At 44.6% G+C, this 13,423-nt stretch overlaps 1 protein-coding gene across 2 annotated transcripts in view; it reads right to left on the bottom strand.

Moving 5' to 3' along the window:
• The window catches only part of SERTAD4 (SERTA domain containing 4), a 92,819-nt gene that overhangs the window by 66,117 nt on the left and 13,279 nt on the right, over positions 1 to 13,423 (bottom strand). Inside the window, exon 1 of one of the 2 annotated variants that reach the window (XM_077485719.1) lies at positions 12,044 to 12,057. The exons of the other annotated variant lie outside the window; for it this stretch is intronic. The gene's annotated coding sequence lies outside the window, so the exon portion shown is untranslated. Of the gene's footprint in view, positions 1 to 12,043; positions 12,058 to 13,423 lie in introns of those variants that run through there. 2 annotated transcript variants of the gene reach the window in all.

The following is a 13,423-nucleotide window of genomic DNA, read 5'->3' as shown; positions in this document are numbered from 1 at the left end:
ATGACAATGTTAAAAAAAGTTTGTTTGAAATCTTTGCAATTTTATTAAAATAAGAAAATGTACATAAGAATTCACAGCCTTTGCCATGGCACTCAAAATTGAGCTCAGGTGCATCCTGTTTCCACTCATCATCCTTGAGATGTTTCTACACCTTGACTGGAGTCCACCCGTGGTAAATTCAGTTGATTGGATATGATTTGGAAAGGCACACACCTGTCTACATAAGGTCCCACAGTTAACAGTGCATGTCAGAGCACAAACCAAGCCATGAAGTCCAAGGAATTGTCTGTAGACCTCTGAGACAGGATTGTATTGAAGGCCCCAATGAGCACAGTGGCCTCCATCATCTGTAAATGGAAGAAGTTTGGAACTACCAGGACTCTTCCAAGAGCGGGTCGCCCCCGGCCAAACTGAGCGATCGGGGGAGAAGGGCCTTAGTCAGGGAGGTGACCAAGAACCCGATAGTCACTCTGACAGAGCTGCAGCATTTCTCGGTGGAGAGCCTTCCAGAAGAATAACTATCTCTGCAGCACTCCACCAGTCAGGCCTGTATGGTAGATGGCCAGACGGAAGCCACTCCTCAGTAAAAGGCACATGACGGCCCACCTGGAGTTGGCGAAAAGGCCCCTGAAGGACTCTCAGATCATGAGAAACAAAATTCTCTGGTCCGATCAGGCATGTACTGGCCATCTGGACTACCGGGAGTTTCCCGGTAGGCCGATGGCTCAGTGGGCCATTCTGATGTAAGGGGGCTGCTGATGGGACACTCTGATGTAAGGGGGCTGCTGATGGGACACTCTGATGTAAGGGGGCTGCTGATGGGACACTCTGATGTAAGGGGGCTGCTGATGGGACACTCTGATGTAAGGGGGCTGCTGATGGGACACTCTGATGTAAGGGGGCTGCTGATGGGACAATCTGATCTAAGGGGGCTGCTGATGGGACACTCTGATGTAAGGGGGTGCTGATGGGACACTCGTAAGGGGGCTGGTGATGGGACACTCTGATGTAAGGGAGTGCTGATGGGACAATCTGATCTAAGGGGGCTGCTGATGGGACACTCTGATGTAAGGGGGTGCTGATGGGACACTCGTAAGGGGGCTGGTGATGGGACACTCTGATGTAAGGGGGTGCTGATGGGACAATCTGATCTAAGGGGGCTGCTGATGGGACACTCTGATGTAAGGGAGTGCTGATGGGACACTCAAAATGTAAGTGGGCCGGTCTGGATGAAGTCCAGGGCCAAATTTCTGTCCCAGTCCAGCCCTGGGTCCGATGAAACAAAGAGTGAACTCTTTTTAATTTATGTTTACTCTATTCAGGAGGACGGTTGCCACCATCCCTATTCACTGAATATCAACTCTACAAAGAGATATGTAATATTGCAAATGTATCAACCTCATATTTATTGATGTATGTAATGGATTTCTGGCCTGACAATGACCATATGTGTTTTTAATGAGGCTATGTTATGTTAGAGATTTTGTAATAAAAAGATTTTTTTTATCGAAATAATAATCTATTTTTTTCTTGGTTGCTGTCAAAAACCCATAAGAGGGCTTTTTAAACCAAATATTGAACTCTTTGGCCTAAACGGCAAGCGTCATGTCTGGAGGAAACCAGGCACTGCTCATCACCTGGCCAATACCATCCTTACAGTGAAGCATGGTGGTGGCAGCAACATGTTTTGGGGATGTTTTTCAGTGGCATGAACTGGGAGACTAGTCAGGATCGATGGAAAGATGAATGCAGTAATGCACAGAGACATCCTTGATGAAAACCTGCTCCGGAGCACTCTGGACCTCAGACTAGGGTGAAGGTTCATCTTCTAACAGGACAGCGACCCTAAGTACACAGCCAAGATAACAACAGAGTGGATAACAGGACAACTCGGTGAATGTCTTGCAAAGATTTTTCTTCTTCTTTCGCGTTGTCATTATGGGGTATTGCATTGCAGAATTTTGAGGAAACCAATGAATTTAATCCATTTTGGAATAAGGCTGTAACATAGCAAAATGTGGAAAAAGTGAAGTGCTGTGAATACTTTCCGGATGCAAAGTTATATGAATGAATAACATTTCCAGGTATTTATCATCTCTCACAGAGATCTGCTTTTCCCTCCAGAAAGATGGCACTATCTTATCTCAAGCATCATTCAAGGTCAGCATCTGCTTGCTTCATAGAGAGATGCCAAGCCCAGAGATGAGAATGTAAATCCTGATGTCTGCGTTCACAAATATTGACACAGATCAGCCCCTGCTGCAGTCTTGTGACTTTCTACACCATTACAGTGTTCTAGTTTGATCATTGAGATAGAGGAGCCTGGGGAAATGCTTCTTCCTGCCTGCAGCAGACTGATGACATCATCTTAGTCTAGGCAAAGTCACATTTGTGGAGCTCATCAACAGCACTTTAATGATAAAAGTTAGAGTTTTTCTGAAAAATGATACTGTTGCTGTACGTTGTAAATGTTAGGCATTTATACAGGCTGATTTGTACAGTTGCTAAAAAGTCCACTGTAAAGTAAGTCATCCTGTCCACTGGATAAGTACTGAACTCAGACATGACAATAAAGCCCTCCTCAGGGCTTGCGATCTTCACAACCCTTTGCTATAGCCCCCCACTTCTTTTTTCAGTGATTTAGAGGAGGGACGGATCCCACCTCCTCCACTGCCAAAGGCAGCAGTATTATCGCTAGTGGATAAATACAGCCTGCCAGATAAACAAAAAAACACTTGGCTTTCTCATTTTCCCGATGCCATTATAAACTATGGAATAACAGCCTGCCAAAAAATATAAAGCCACTGCTGGGCTTTCTAATTTACACAGTGTCATTTACACACTATGTGAATTACCACAGCTAACCAGAAGGCATAAAGCCATTGCTGGGCTTTCTCAATTACACAGCATCATGTTAATTTAGTAATGGTGCACCGAATGGGAATTTTGGTGCCAAAACAGAAACAGAAAATTCACTTGGTCGAAACCAAAACCAAAAACGACAGTTTTTTTAAATAAATATTTTTATACAGTGTATAATTGTATTGTATTTTACTTTTTAATTATTATCATGAATTTAAATTAATATTAATTTATTCTCGGCCATTATCGGCACCTTTAGTGCAAGAAAAGCTCAAGAAAAATGCATCCCTTTAAATTCTATGTATGGCATCACACTGGTCCGTTGCGCTTCCATTATGATGGTAAAAATCTTGCTTGCTGCATTTTTGCTGAATTAAAAAGACTGCACCAAAAACGCACACCTTCCTGTTGAAACGCATTGAAAACGCAGCAAGATCACATCAATAAAGAACCCGTGTTTCATTTTTGATGCTTTTTTTGTCACATGACCTATGAAAAAACACACCATAAGCACAATAAAATCATGGTAAAATTGCAGCAAAATCATGTGCATTTTCAGCTCCATTATCTGCAATTTTTTCTCTATTGGAAAAATGCCACACCTTTTTCAGCCTATGCGTTTCAGCTACTGAAATTTCTATGCATCTCTAATATTAAGTGCTACCCCCGGAGGAGCTGCTGTGATTCACTGGTTCTTTCCTGCGCAGCTCATTGGCAGCCAGGCAGACAGCATCAGTGAATTCACTCTAGCTCATTGAACAGTCCAGTAGGTTGTTTTGTGTTTTTTTTTGCTGGTAAGAACTTAGGAGAGGATTAGGAGTGTAATGAGATACTCCAAAATGATTGGCAAATAACAGTTTGAGGACAATCTTCTCCTTAAAGCGGAGGTCCACCCTAGAGTGGACCTTCTGCTCATCAGAACCCTCCCCCCCTCCGGCGCCACAATTGGCACCTTTCAGGGGGGAGGGGGGTGCAGATACCTGTACAGTACAGGTATCTGCACCCACTTCCGGGATAGCTCTCTGCGGAAAGGGGCGTAGATTACGCCCCTTTCCGCAAGTGCCCGCCCCTTTCCGCAAGTGCCCCGCTGCCTGCTGGGAAACACACAGATCCCAGAGGCAGCGGGGACCGTCCTTATTGCGCAGCGCAACTCGCGCATGCGCAGTAGGGAACCGAGAAATGAAGCCGAAAGGCTCCATTTCCTGATTCCCATACCCAAGATGGCGGTGGCAGGACCCGAGAGACGATCTAGAGATCGGCTTCGGGTGCCGACATCGCGGGCGCGCTGGACAGGTAAGTGTCACTATTTTAAAAGTCAGCAGCTGCAGTATTTGTAGCTGCTGGCTTTTAAAAAAAAAAAAAAAACGCGGAGTCCCGGCGGACTCCCGCTTTAAGTGAAAGTGAAAATCAACCAGCCTATTCCCCCACAGCTGAAGACCATGAGGTAGGTCACAGAACAAGTATAGCTAGTCAAGTTCACGGCTGAGGGCCATAAAGTAGCTTAGCATGAACACAGCTAGAAAGGCTCACAGTTGAGGACCATGAAGTAGCTTTAAGGTGCAGCACAGAAAAGACGCTCTACTCACAAAGCCTTGGTATAGATCAGTCCATAGGTGCAGCTCCTTGTTGAGTTATTCAGTGTCCAGTCCCTAGACTCCAGAGGCAAGTAGCCCCTGTCTTCCTAAGGTCAGCATTCCATCCCCTCAGTAGGAGAAGAGAAAATCTCCTCAGAGCTCCACAATATTTAACAGTTCCACCAGCCACCAACTGGGCACACCTCTCCAGGGATTGGCCAGGCCTTGCACAATATTCCAGGTGGTCATTTAAATTCCCCCTCCCTAAACTCTAGAAACCTCTTCTAGAGGCAAGGGGAAGCAATCAAACTCCCAGCCAGTGGAGCCCTGAGCAGACAAAACTAAACAAACATTCCTCCAGTTACAGCAAGAGCCCAAATCTAAATCTGCCTAGCAACCTAACTAGAAATGTGCAAGATCTACGTTTGGACAGGCCAATTTGGTTTGTTACAGGCTGGTTAGTGAGTTTAGCTGGGTGGTTTTCCTGCGATTTTGTTTGACATGCATTGCCCTTCCATGTGCTCCTTGCTGTTAAGGCCAGTTATGGGTTGGGGCAGTTGCCATTTGTTTGTACTGTTAGATATTTGGTAGAGGGGCGCACTGGGCACCTTTTCTGCCATTGTGCTATTTGCTGGGTGTCCAGTGCACCCCTGTGCCTTTAAAAAGGGATGGGCTCCCTCCAGGCTTACCTGCCCTCAATCTATCCATTACAATATATTTGCTTCTACTATGGAGGCTCTCATAATTTATAGAGTTAGGACTGCAGATAATATTGTAGATTAGGAAAGTCTTCCAAAAAGCATAAAGACACTGCTGGGCTTTCTAATTTGCTTATTCCCTATGGTAGAACACAGAAATCCTAAAAGAATAGGACAAAGGTGTTCTTGTTTGCAGTGTCATGTATACACCCTGTAGATTACCACAGCCTGCCAGAAAGCATACTTCTGGGCTTTATATTTTACACAATGCCATGTATACCCCCTATGTGTAGCAAACCCCAGAAAGAGCAGCTGATAGTTTGGGCTTATTTCCTCCCCTTAACGCACACGCAACCAGACACACAGTATTTTCTTCAGTCTTTTGCTGGCTCAATAATCAATCTAGAGGTGTTGTTTTGTTGTTCTGTTTGTGTTTTTATTGGGGAACAATGAACCTGAGTGGGGATAGGAAGCATGGAAATTGAACAACTTGAGGACTGCTAAGTTTCTGGCTGCCCTTCCTTAATACTTGACATCTGTACTACTCCAGTTGCACTTGTACAACACCCGATGGTATTTCACCCCTATTGGCTGAACTGGCACAACTTCTGCACTTATTCCAGCAAAAATTACCAAAGAATCTCAGTGTTGGCTGTGACCTGTCCTCTTCCCTGAGACTAAAGCACCACACAGTCACTCTTGCAGCACTGGAGCCTTGTACTCACTCCAATATCGAGTCAACAAATATCTACCAGACTCTTTCCCCCGTGAGGGAGATGAAGATTTACTCAGCCTATGGACAACTTGGGCTCTCTCCCACAGCTTCCTTCCCCTGATTTCCTCACGTAAGCTTTCTCTTGACCCCTTGGATTCCTGGAATACTCTGTAAATGTCCCCCCCTCCAGCTAAGCCTTGATGGGACCTCAGTGTCTTCAAACTGGCTTCTAACCAGCAGAGAAAGTCTCCTCAATGGGGGTCTCCTCCAGGCTGGACCCTGGAATGCTGCCTTACACCAGCATGCTGCAATCTCCCCTGCTACTCAGGCTTCAGACTATTCATGGGCTCCTCCCCACCTTCTGGGCATACCTTCCCAGGGATTGGCCGAAGTCCGATAAATATTCAGACTGCAGTCTCTGCCCTCCTTCCCACTAAGTTCCAGAAGTCTCAGGGGGAAGTAGCAGAGCAGCAACCTGTGAAAACCTAAGCAGCCCTAATCAGTCAAGCCGTGCTCCACTGATTACAGTGGCGCCAAACTGAATGTACATAGCAGCCTACTCTAACCCTAGGAGGGTGCTACATATGGATTAAAACAGCCTGCCAGAAAGGCTTTCGAACTTTCAATGTCACATATATACCCTGCATTAAAAGTTAATTTAAACAAATAACAAAAATTATAAAACAATTTATAAACTTTAAGACCTAATGCCCACAGACACTTAAAAGCTCCTGTCTGCTGAGGTGTCAAATACCCTGCGCTTTCTGGCACCCTGAGAAGTTGCATGAACCACATACAGTTACCAATGCAAGTGAATGGGTTCTGCATTGGCATTTACCCACGCACGCATGTGCTGTGCTTCTTTCTGAATGCACTACATTTACAATTAAGGAAAACCATTGCATGTGCAGGTAAACACCAATGCAGAAGGCATTAACTTATATTGGCAGCTGTATTTGGCACATGCAGCTCTCTGGGCACCAGAAACCGCCGGGGATTTTTACATCTCAATACACAGGAGCTGCTAAGCATACCTTTGGCACGAGCCTTAATACACTATTTTAAAATAAAATCAACCAAAACCCAAAATAGCATCCCTTTATGATGAAAGATAATCAGATTGCCCCAAAATAATTTTGCTGCGGGAATCCATAATTGAGTTCTACATCCCTATTCTCAATTCTTACTCAAGTTAAATTACCTTTTAAAATTTACCCTCCTACGCACATATGCGCTACGAGTGGAGGAAACACGGTGACTGCTGTCCTGGATCTAAAACGCGCCAGCCTGAACACCTGGAAGGAAGTGAGGAGTGCGAAATGGCTGTATAAACCATTACACGGATATCTGCAGTCTAAATCCCACCAGCACCTCAGGGATCTTGTGTAATACATGTGCTCTCCCTCTGTCACCCCCCCCCCTCCCCCCCCAGCTCAGGATGTGTATAACATATGGTCTCAAGACTTAACGGTTATTTTTTTTTTCCAGGAAAGCGAACAGAAAGTGCTCCAGGCAATAATCGAAGAGGAGAAAAAAAAAAAACCTGGCTGTGTTTACCTTACGCAAATAAACAACGTCGTTCCCGCCTTATTTTACAAGCCGCTGAGCTCCTTAAAACTAGCCTGTGGATAGGTCGGGGAGAGGCGGGCGCCCCTCGCCGCGCTGGAACAGATAGAGCGCTGCATGAGCCATAGCTTGTGCAGAGGGCCTGAGGTGCTCCGATTGATGTGCTTTGCATATAAAGAGAAGTCGTAGCAGTTGGCACCTTCCAGGGTCATTTGTCTTCCGCCTAGTGCTGCTGGCTGCTACGCAAGGCTGCCGCCACTTCGTACGTCAAACTTCTACTTTCAGACTGATTTTTATTTCTTTTAACTGGAAAAGAAGTCTTATGGTGGCCATACATGCTTCAATAAATGATTGATTTTCCGATCAATCCTTTCTGATAGGAATGATCAATCTATATTTGACAACCCATCTGAAGAAGTGGATTTTGAATGATAGTTAACCCCTTGGTGCGGGCACCTCCTGGCCCTCTAGGGGGTTTTAGATGCCGGGAGGCGGGGTGTGGTTCATGCTCATTTGACAGCTGTGATTGGCCTTTGGCATCTTCTGCACCAATTACAGCCTCAAGTCTTTTTGAGAATGATGCTACAAGTTTTGCACACCTATTTTTGGGCAGTTTTTCGCATTCTTCTTTGTAGGACCTCTCAAGCTCCCTCAGGTTGGATGGGGAGTGTCGGAGCATAGTCATTTTCAGCTCTCTTCAGAGATGTTCAATCGGGTTCAAGTCTGGCCATTCACAATCTTATCACAATGTTATCTTGGCTGTGTGCTTAGGGTCATTGTCCTGTTGGAAGATGAACCTTTGCCCCAATCTGAGGTCCTGAGCGCTCTGGTGCAGATTTTCATCAAGAATGTCTCTGCACATTGCTGCATTCATTTCTCCTCCGATCCAAACTAGTCTACCAGTTCCTGCCTCTGAAAAACATCCCCACAGCATGATGCTGCCACCACCATGCTTCACTCTAGGGATGGTATTGACCAGGCGATGAGCGGTGCCTGGTTTCCTCCAGACATGACACTTGCCATTCAGGCCAAAGAGTTCAATCTTTGTTTCATCAGACCAGAGAATTTTGTTTCTCATGGTTTGAGAGTCCTTCCAGGTGGGCTGTCATGTGCCTTTTACTGAGGAGTGGCTTCCGTCTGGCCACTCTACCATACAGGCCTGACTGGTGGAGTTCTGCAGAGATGGTTGTTCTTCTGGAAGGTTCTCCTCTCTCCACAGAGAAATGCTGGAGCTCTGTCAGAGTGACCATCGGGGTTCTTGGTCACCTCCCTGACTAAGGCTCCTCTCTCCCCCAATCACCCAGTTTGGCCAGGGAGCCCGCTCTAGGAAGAGTCCTGGTGTTTCCAAACGCCTTACATCTACGGATGTTAGAGGCCACTGTGCTCATTGGGACCTTCATTGCTGCAGAAATTGTTCTGTACCCTTCCCCAGATCTGTGCCTCGATACAGTCCTGTCTCGCAGGTCTACAGAAAATTCCTAGGACCTCATGTCTTGGTTTGTGCTCTGACATGCACTGTTAATTGTGGGACCTTCTTATAGACAGGTGTGTGCCTTTCCAAATCATGTCTAATCAACTGAACTTACCATAGGTGGACTCCAATCAAGTTGTAGAAACATCTCAAGGATGATCACTGGAAACAGGATGCACTGGAGCTCAATTTTGAGTGCCATCTCAAAGGTTGTGAATGCTTATGTACTTGATATATATACAGGGCTCAAGTCCTGCGGGAACGCATGGGAACGGAGTTCCTGTACTTTTTCCACAACAGGAACTCAGTTCCCGTTAGCAGCCATGTCCTGCAAGACTTTGAAGTATGCGAGCTGTATGGCAGGTGCTACACCAGCAGCTGCCGACACAGCTCACAATAGTAAGTGCCGCACACCTGACCATTCAGGCATTGCCAGTAGGGGGCCCCCTGACAGCTTCTGCTTTGACCTACCTGTCAATCACAGCTAGCTGATGGGTAGATCAGATCTAGGTCTAGCTGACAGGTAGATCAGCTATTCTGCTCACAGGACATGCAGGGAGAGAGGTGAGCTGAGGGAGCAACATCAGTTTGGGGTGGTAAGCTGAGCACAATACCCGGCAAAGTTTAATGCCAGAAGGGAAGTTTATGTGGAAATATGTGTGAAGGATTGGAATAGCAGCCAGTGTGTGTTGGAGCCCTGCAGAGTTTGCAGCCCCCCCGAGCTAACATACATCTCCTAAGCAGGAACACATCACTATCTCCCCAAGCATTCTGTCCAGATAATATGCAGTTAATTTATGACCTTTCCATTTAACCCTGTGTTATCCAAACTCTGTTCAATGAAAAGTGTAAACTCACCACATAAACACTCTAAATACAAAATAACATTCTCCAATAAAGATCAGAACACGATGTTCATATTTGCATAGAAGCACAATTGAATGAATGCTGATTATTCAGAGAATTACCCTATTTGTGTTTATTGAGGATTGTTTTTTTTTATGTACTAAAAGTTAAGCTTCATACACACAATACGAAAATTGGATGAAAAATCCCACTTTTGAAGCGTTCGTGCATATGAGCGTATCATTTTTTTGGGGGTTTTTGTTTGGTGGGGGAGTGGATCTTGGGTGGGAGTTCCCACACTTTTTTCCCCAGGACTTGACCCCTGTATATATATATATATATATTTTTATAAATTTGCAAAGATTTCAAACAAACTCCTTTTACGTTGTCATTATGGAATATCGTTTGTAGAATTTTGAGGAAAATAATGAATTTAATCAATTTTAGAATAAGGCTGTAACATAACAAAATGTGGAAAAATGTAAGTGCTGTGAATACTTTCCAGATGCACTGTATAAAGAGGGACAAACCCCACCATCGCCGGATTCAGCGTCCATATAGTAGCAGCAACAGGAAAACTTCAGGTTCTACAGATGCTGCGATTCACATAAAACACTCCCCTTATCTCCCAGAAAGAAGCCATGACTCATAATCTGACAACTTATTATTCTGCCTGTCTGGTTTGACAGGGGATCTCATTTGCATATTGCAGATTTAGGCAGATCTCAGCATGTATTTACAGCACAATCATTCACATGAATATTGCATTTTTGGCTGAATCCATGCTACTCCCTGGACAGTGCCAATGTACATCAATTGGAGTAAGTCTTAGTGCTCATGCACATGGACGTTTTAAAAAAACTGGCTGCAAAGCTAGCTCTGACACCTGGAAAAATCAGCGTTAAAAACACGATTTTTACCGCGTTTTGCATTGGCGTTTTTGCGCATTTTTTTGCGTTAAGTAGCGTTTTTTAAAGAAACACATCTCTTGGCTATAGCACTCCCAAATTTCCCACAATGCCACAGAAAACAAAGAAAATATGTTACGCGTTTATGCGCGTTTTTCCGCGATTCACGTTTTTACAGCTCTAGCTCTGCGCCACGGAACACACTGGTCCAGGGTTTTTTTTTACAGCTTAAAAACGCCTATGCCATTTGCAGCTCAAAAATGCCTAGGTGGGCATGAAGCCATAGACTAACATGGACAGCCGATTTTAAGCTGCAAAAAAAGCTAAAAAAAGCGGCTGTAAAAACGTCCGTGTGCATGAGGCCTTAAACTGATTTGCTTGCTAAAGGATTTCTAATTCCGTTCAGCCAGTCTTAATTGTACAGCCAGCAATTTCTTTACTGTTCCTGGGATCACTTCCCAGCTCATTGGGCAGTGATGGCAATTTATCTTCTAACAAGCAGGCTGACAAGGGAAGGTGCATGGACGAGCCAGGAGACACAGTAGGTGTCATCTGTCCTGCTCTGTAAAGTACAAGACTGACTGAACAGAATTACTAAGATAAAAGTATATACATTTATACTGTCCACTTAGCATTATGTTACAAATAAACATTATAATACAAGGAAAACCCAACACAGGGTTTACAGAGAACTGTGGGTTTTTCTAAGAAGAGACCATAGCGAAAGCTGTTTGCTTTCAGACTATCTATTCTTTGACTGAAGAGGGGGAGTTATATTCTGATTCAGTTTTGTGTGTAATTTTTTTGGAGATAGTGAGCCCTATAAATAACAGACTTTTTAACAGCACAGCTAAGAATATACTAGTGGTACACCGAAATGAAAATTCCAGTGCCGAAACCAAAAACTTCAGGATGCACTTAGCTGAAACCGAAAATTGACAGTTTAAAAAAATATATATATATATTTTTTATATATAATTGTATTATATTTGACTTTTTAATTAACATTGTGAATTTAAATGAATATGAATTTATTGTCGGGCAATTAACAGTGCCTTTTTGGCCAATAGGCTGCTTTAACATGGAGCCTGGGTTCACACTGGTGCATGCCGAACACCGCATTCCTGTGCACATAACATGTGATGTCTGTGCGTCACGATTTGAGCATTTTGTATGGTTCAAATTGCACCACACCCGCACGAAAAAGGTGCATGAACCTTTTTTATGTTTCACTGGAACCATGCACATCAATTCTGCCAATCGCACTGCGTTTTGCAAACAGTTTTTGGGGTGTCATTGAGTTAACATTGACACAACCGCAGTGGTTCACATGAGTGCAATTGTGATGCGGTGTGGGAAAAGCACAGGAATCGCTGCAAATCCCTGACCACATCAGTATAAACCAGGGCTGTGCAGTTTTTGAAGCGCTTTTGTGTTAAAAAAAAAAGCACAAGAAAATCAAGAAAAATGTAAACCCTCATGTTTTTTCACCTTAATGCATCCTGCCCGGGGGTTTTCGGCTCTTGATTGGATAGATTGATAGCAGCGCAGCCATTGGCTCCCACTGCCGTCAATCAAATCCAATGATGTGGGCGGGGTCGGGGCCGAGTCTTACATTCGGCGTCTATGGATGCCGAATGCTAGACCCTGGAGTGTGCCTGCAAGGTAACCCCCTGGGAGAACGCTTCTCCTAGGTGGTTATACGATGTGGGAGGAGCTACTAGCTCCGCCGGGGGACCCCAGAAGTTGAGGATCGGGGCCACTCTGTGCAAACAAACTGCACAAGGGAGGTGTCACCTGGCAGCATCACTTGGTGGTCCTGCCCCCTTGCGATGTCATGGACCGGAGTGCATGCTGGGCCGGTGATATCAAAAGGGGGCGGTGCCACCAGGTGACATCTCCAGGTGGCCCCGCCCTTACCTATATAAGAACTGTCAAACAGCAGAGCCTGCAGCAGGCGGTCTGCATGAATGGCAGGAGCAGTTTTTTTTTTTTGTCGGGTGCAGCGGGCGGTGTGACTGACAATGGATTTAAGTTCGGGGACACTGTTTTTTATTTTTTAATAATGGAAATGTCAAAAACTGTCTCTGTGTTTTTATAACTTTTTGACACTTTTTTGGTGAATGGGTAGGGGTACCCCATACTCATTCACATAGGAGGGAATGAGATTTGGGGGCCCGGAATAAGGGGCATTTTTGGGTTGAAGTCAATGGGACACGATTTTGCATTGTAGTCAATGGGGGGTGTTTTTGCGTTGAAATCAATGGGACATGATTTTGCATTGCAGTCAATAGGGTGGGTGTTTGCATTGAAGTCAATGGTACGTGATTTTAAATTGAAGTCTATGGGATGCAATTTTGCATTGAAGTCAAGGGGACCTGATTTTGCAAGTCAATGGAACACAGCATGCCATTATCTGCATCTTTTTTTTCACTATCGGCAAATGCCAATAACCCTATTTCTAGCTGATAATTTTCGGCGGACGATATATCAGTGCATCCCTACTTGATATAATGAATGGTGAAATCTATATCTCTGTACAGTGGCCAGGGGGAAAGGTGACCCATCCAGCTACAGCTCCCCAGATAATTTCCCCACATGGGAAGTTTACCTCTCCTGAGCACTGAAGGATGACTCTCAGGTTCTATAGGTTCTTATTGGCTCATGACTTTTGGGATGTATTTTTTTTTAAAACATTGCATAGCAATTCACCCATTGAAAATGAATGTATGTGTGTTCTGTGTAAATGTGGGAAATAACAAATGTTATTAGGCTATTTCTTG

This window comes from Lithobates pipiens, unplaced genomic scaffold (assembly GCF_037356315.1).
Source record: "Lithobates pipiens isolate NorthernLeopardFrog02 unplaced genomic scaffold, aLitPip1_a1.2 Scaffold_18, whole genome shotgun sequence".
Classification (NCBI taxonomy): Eukaryota; Metazoa; Chordata; class Amphibia; order Anura; family Ranidae; genus Lithobates; species Lithobates pipiens.
Note: the sequence above shows the minus strand (reverse complement) of the source record. Positions and strands in the feature narration are given on the sequence as shown.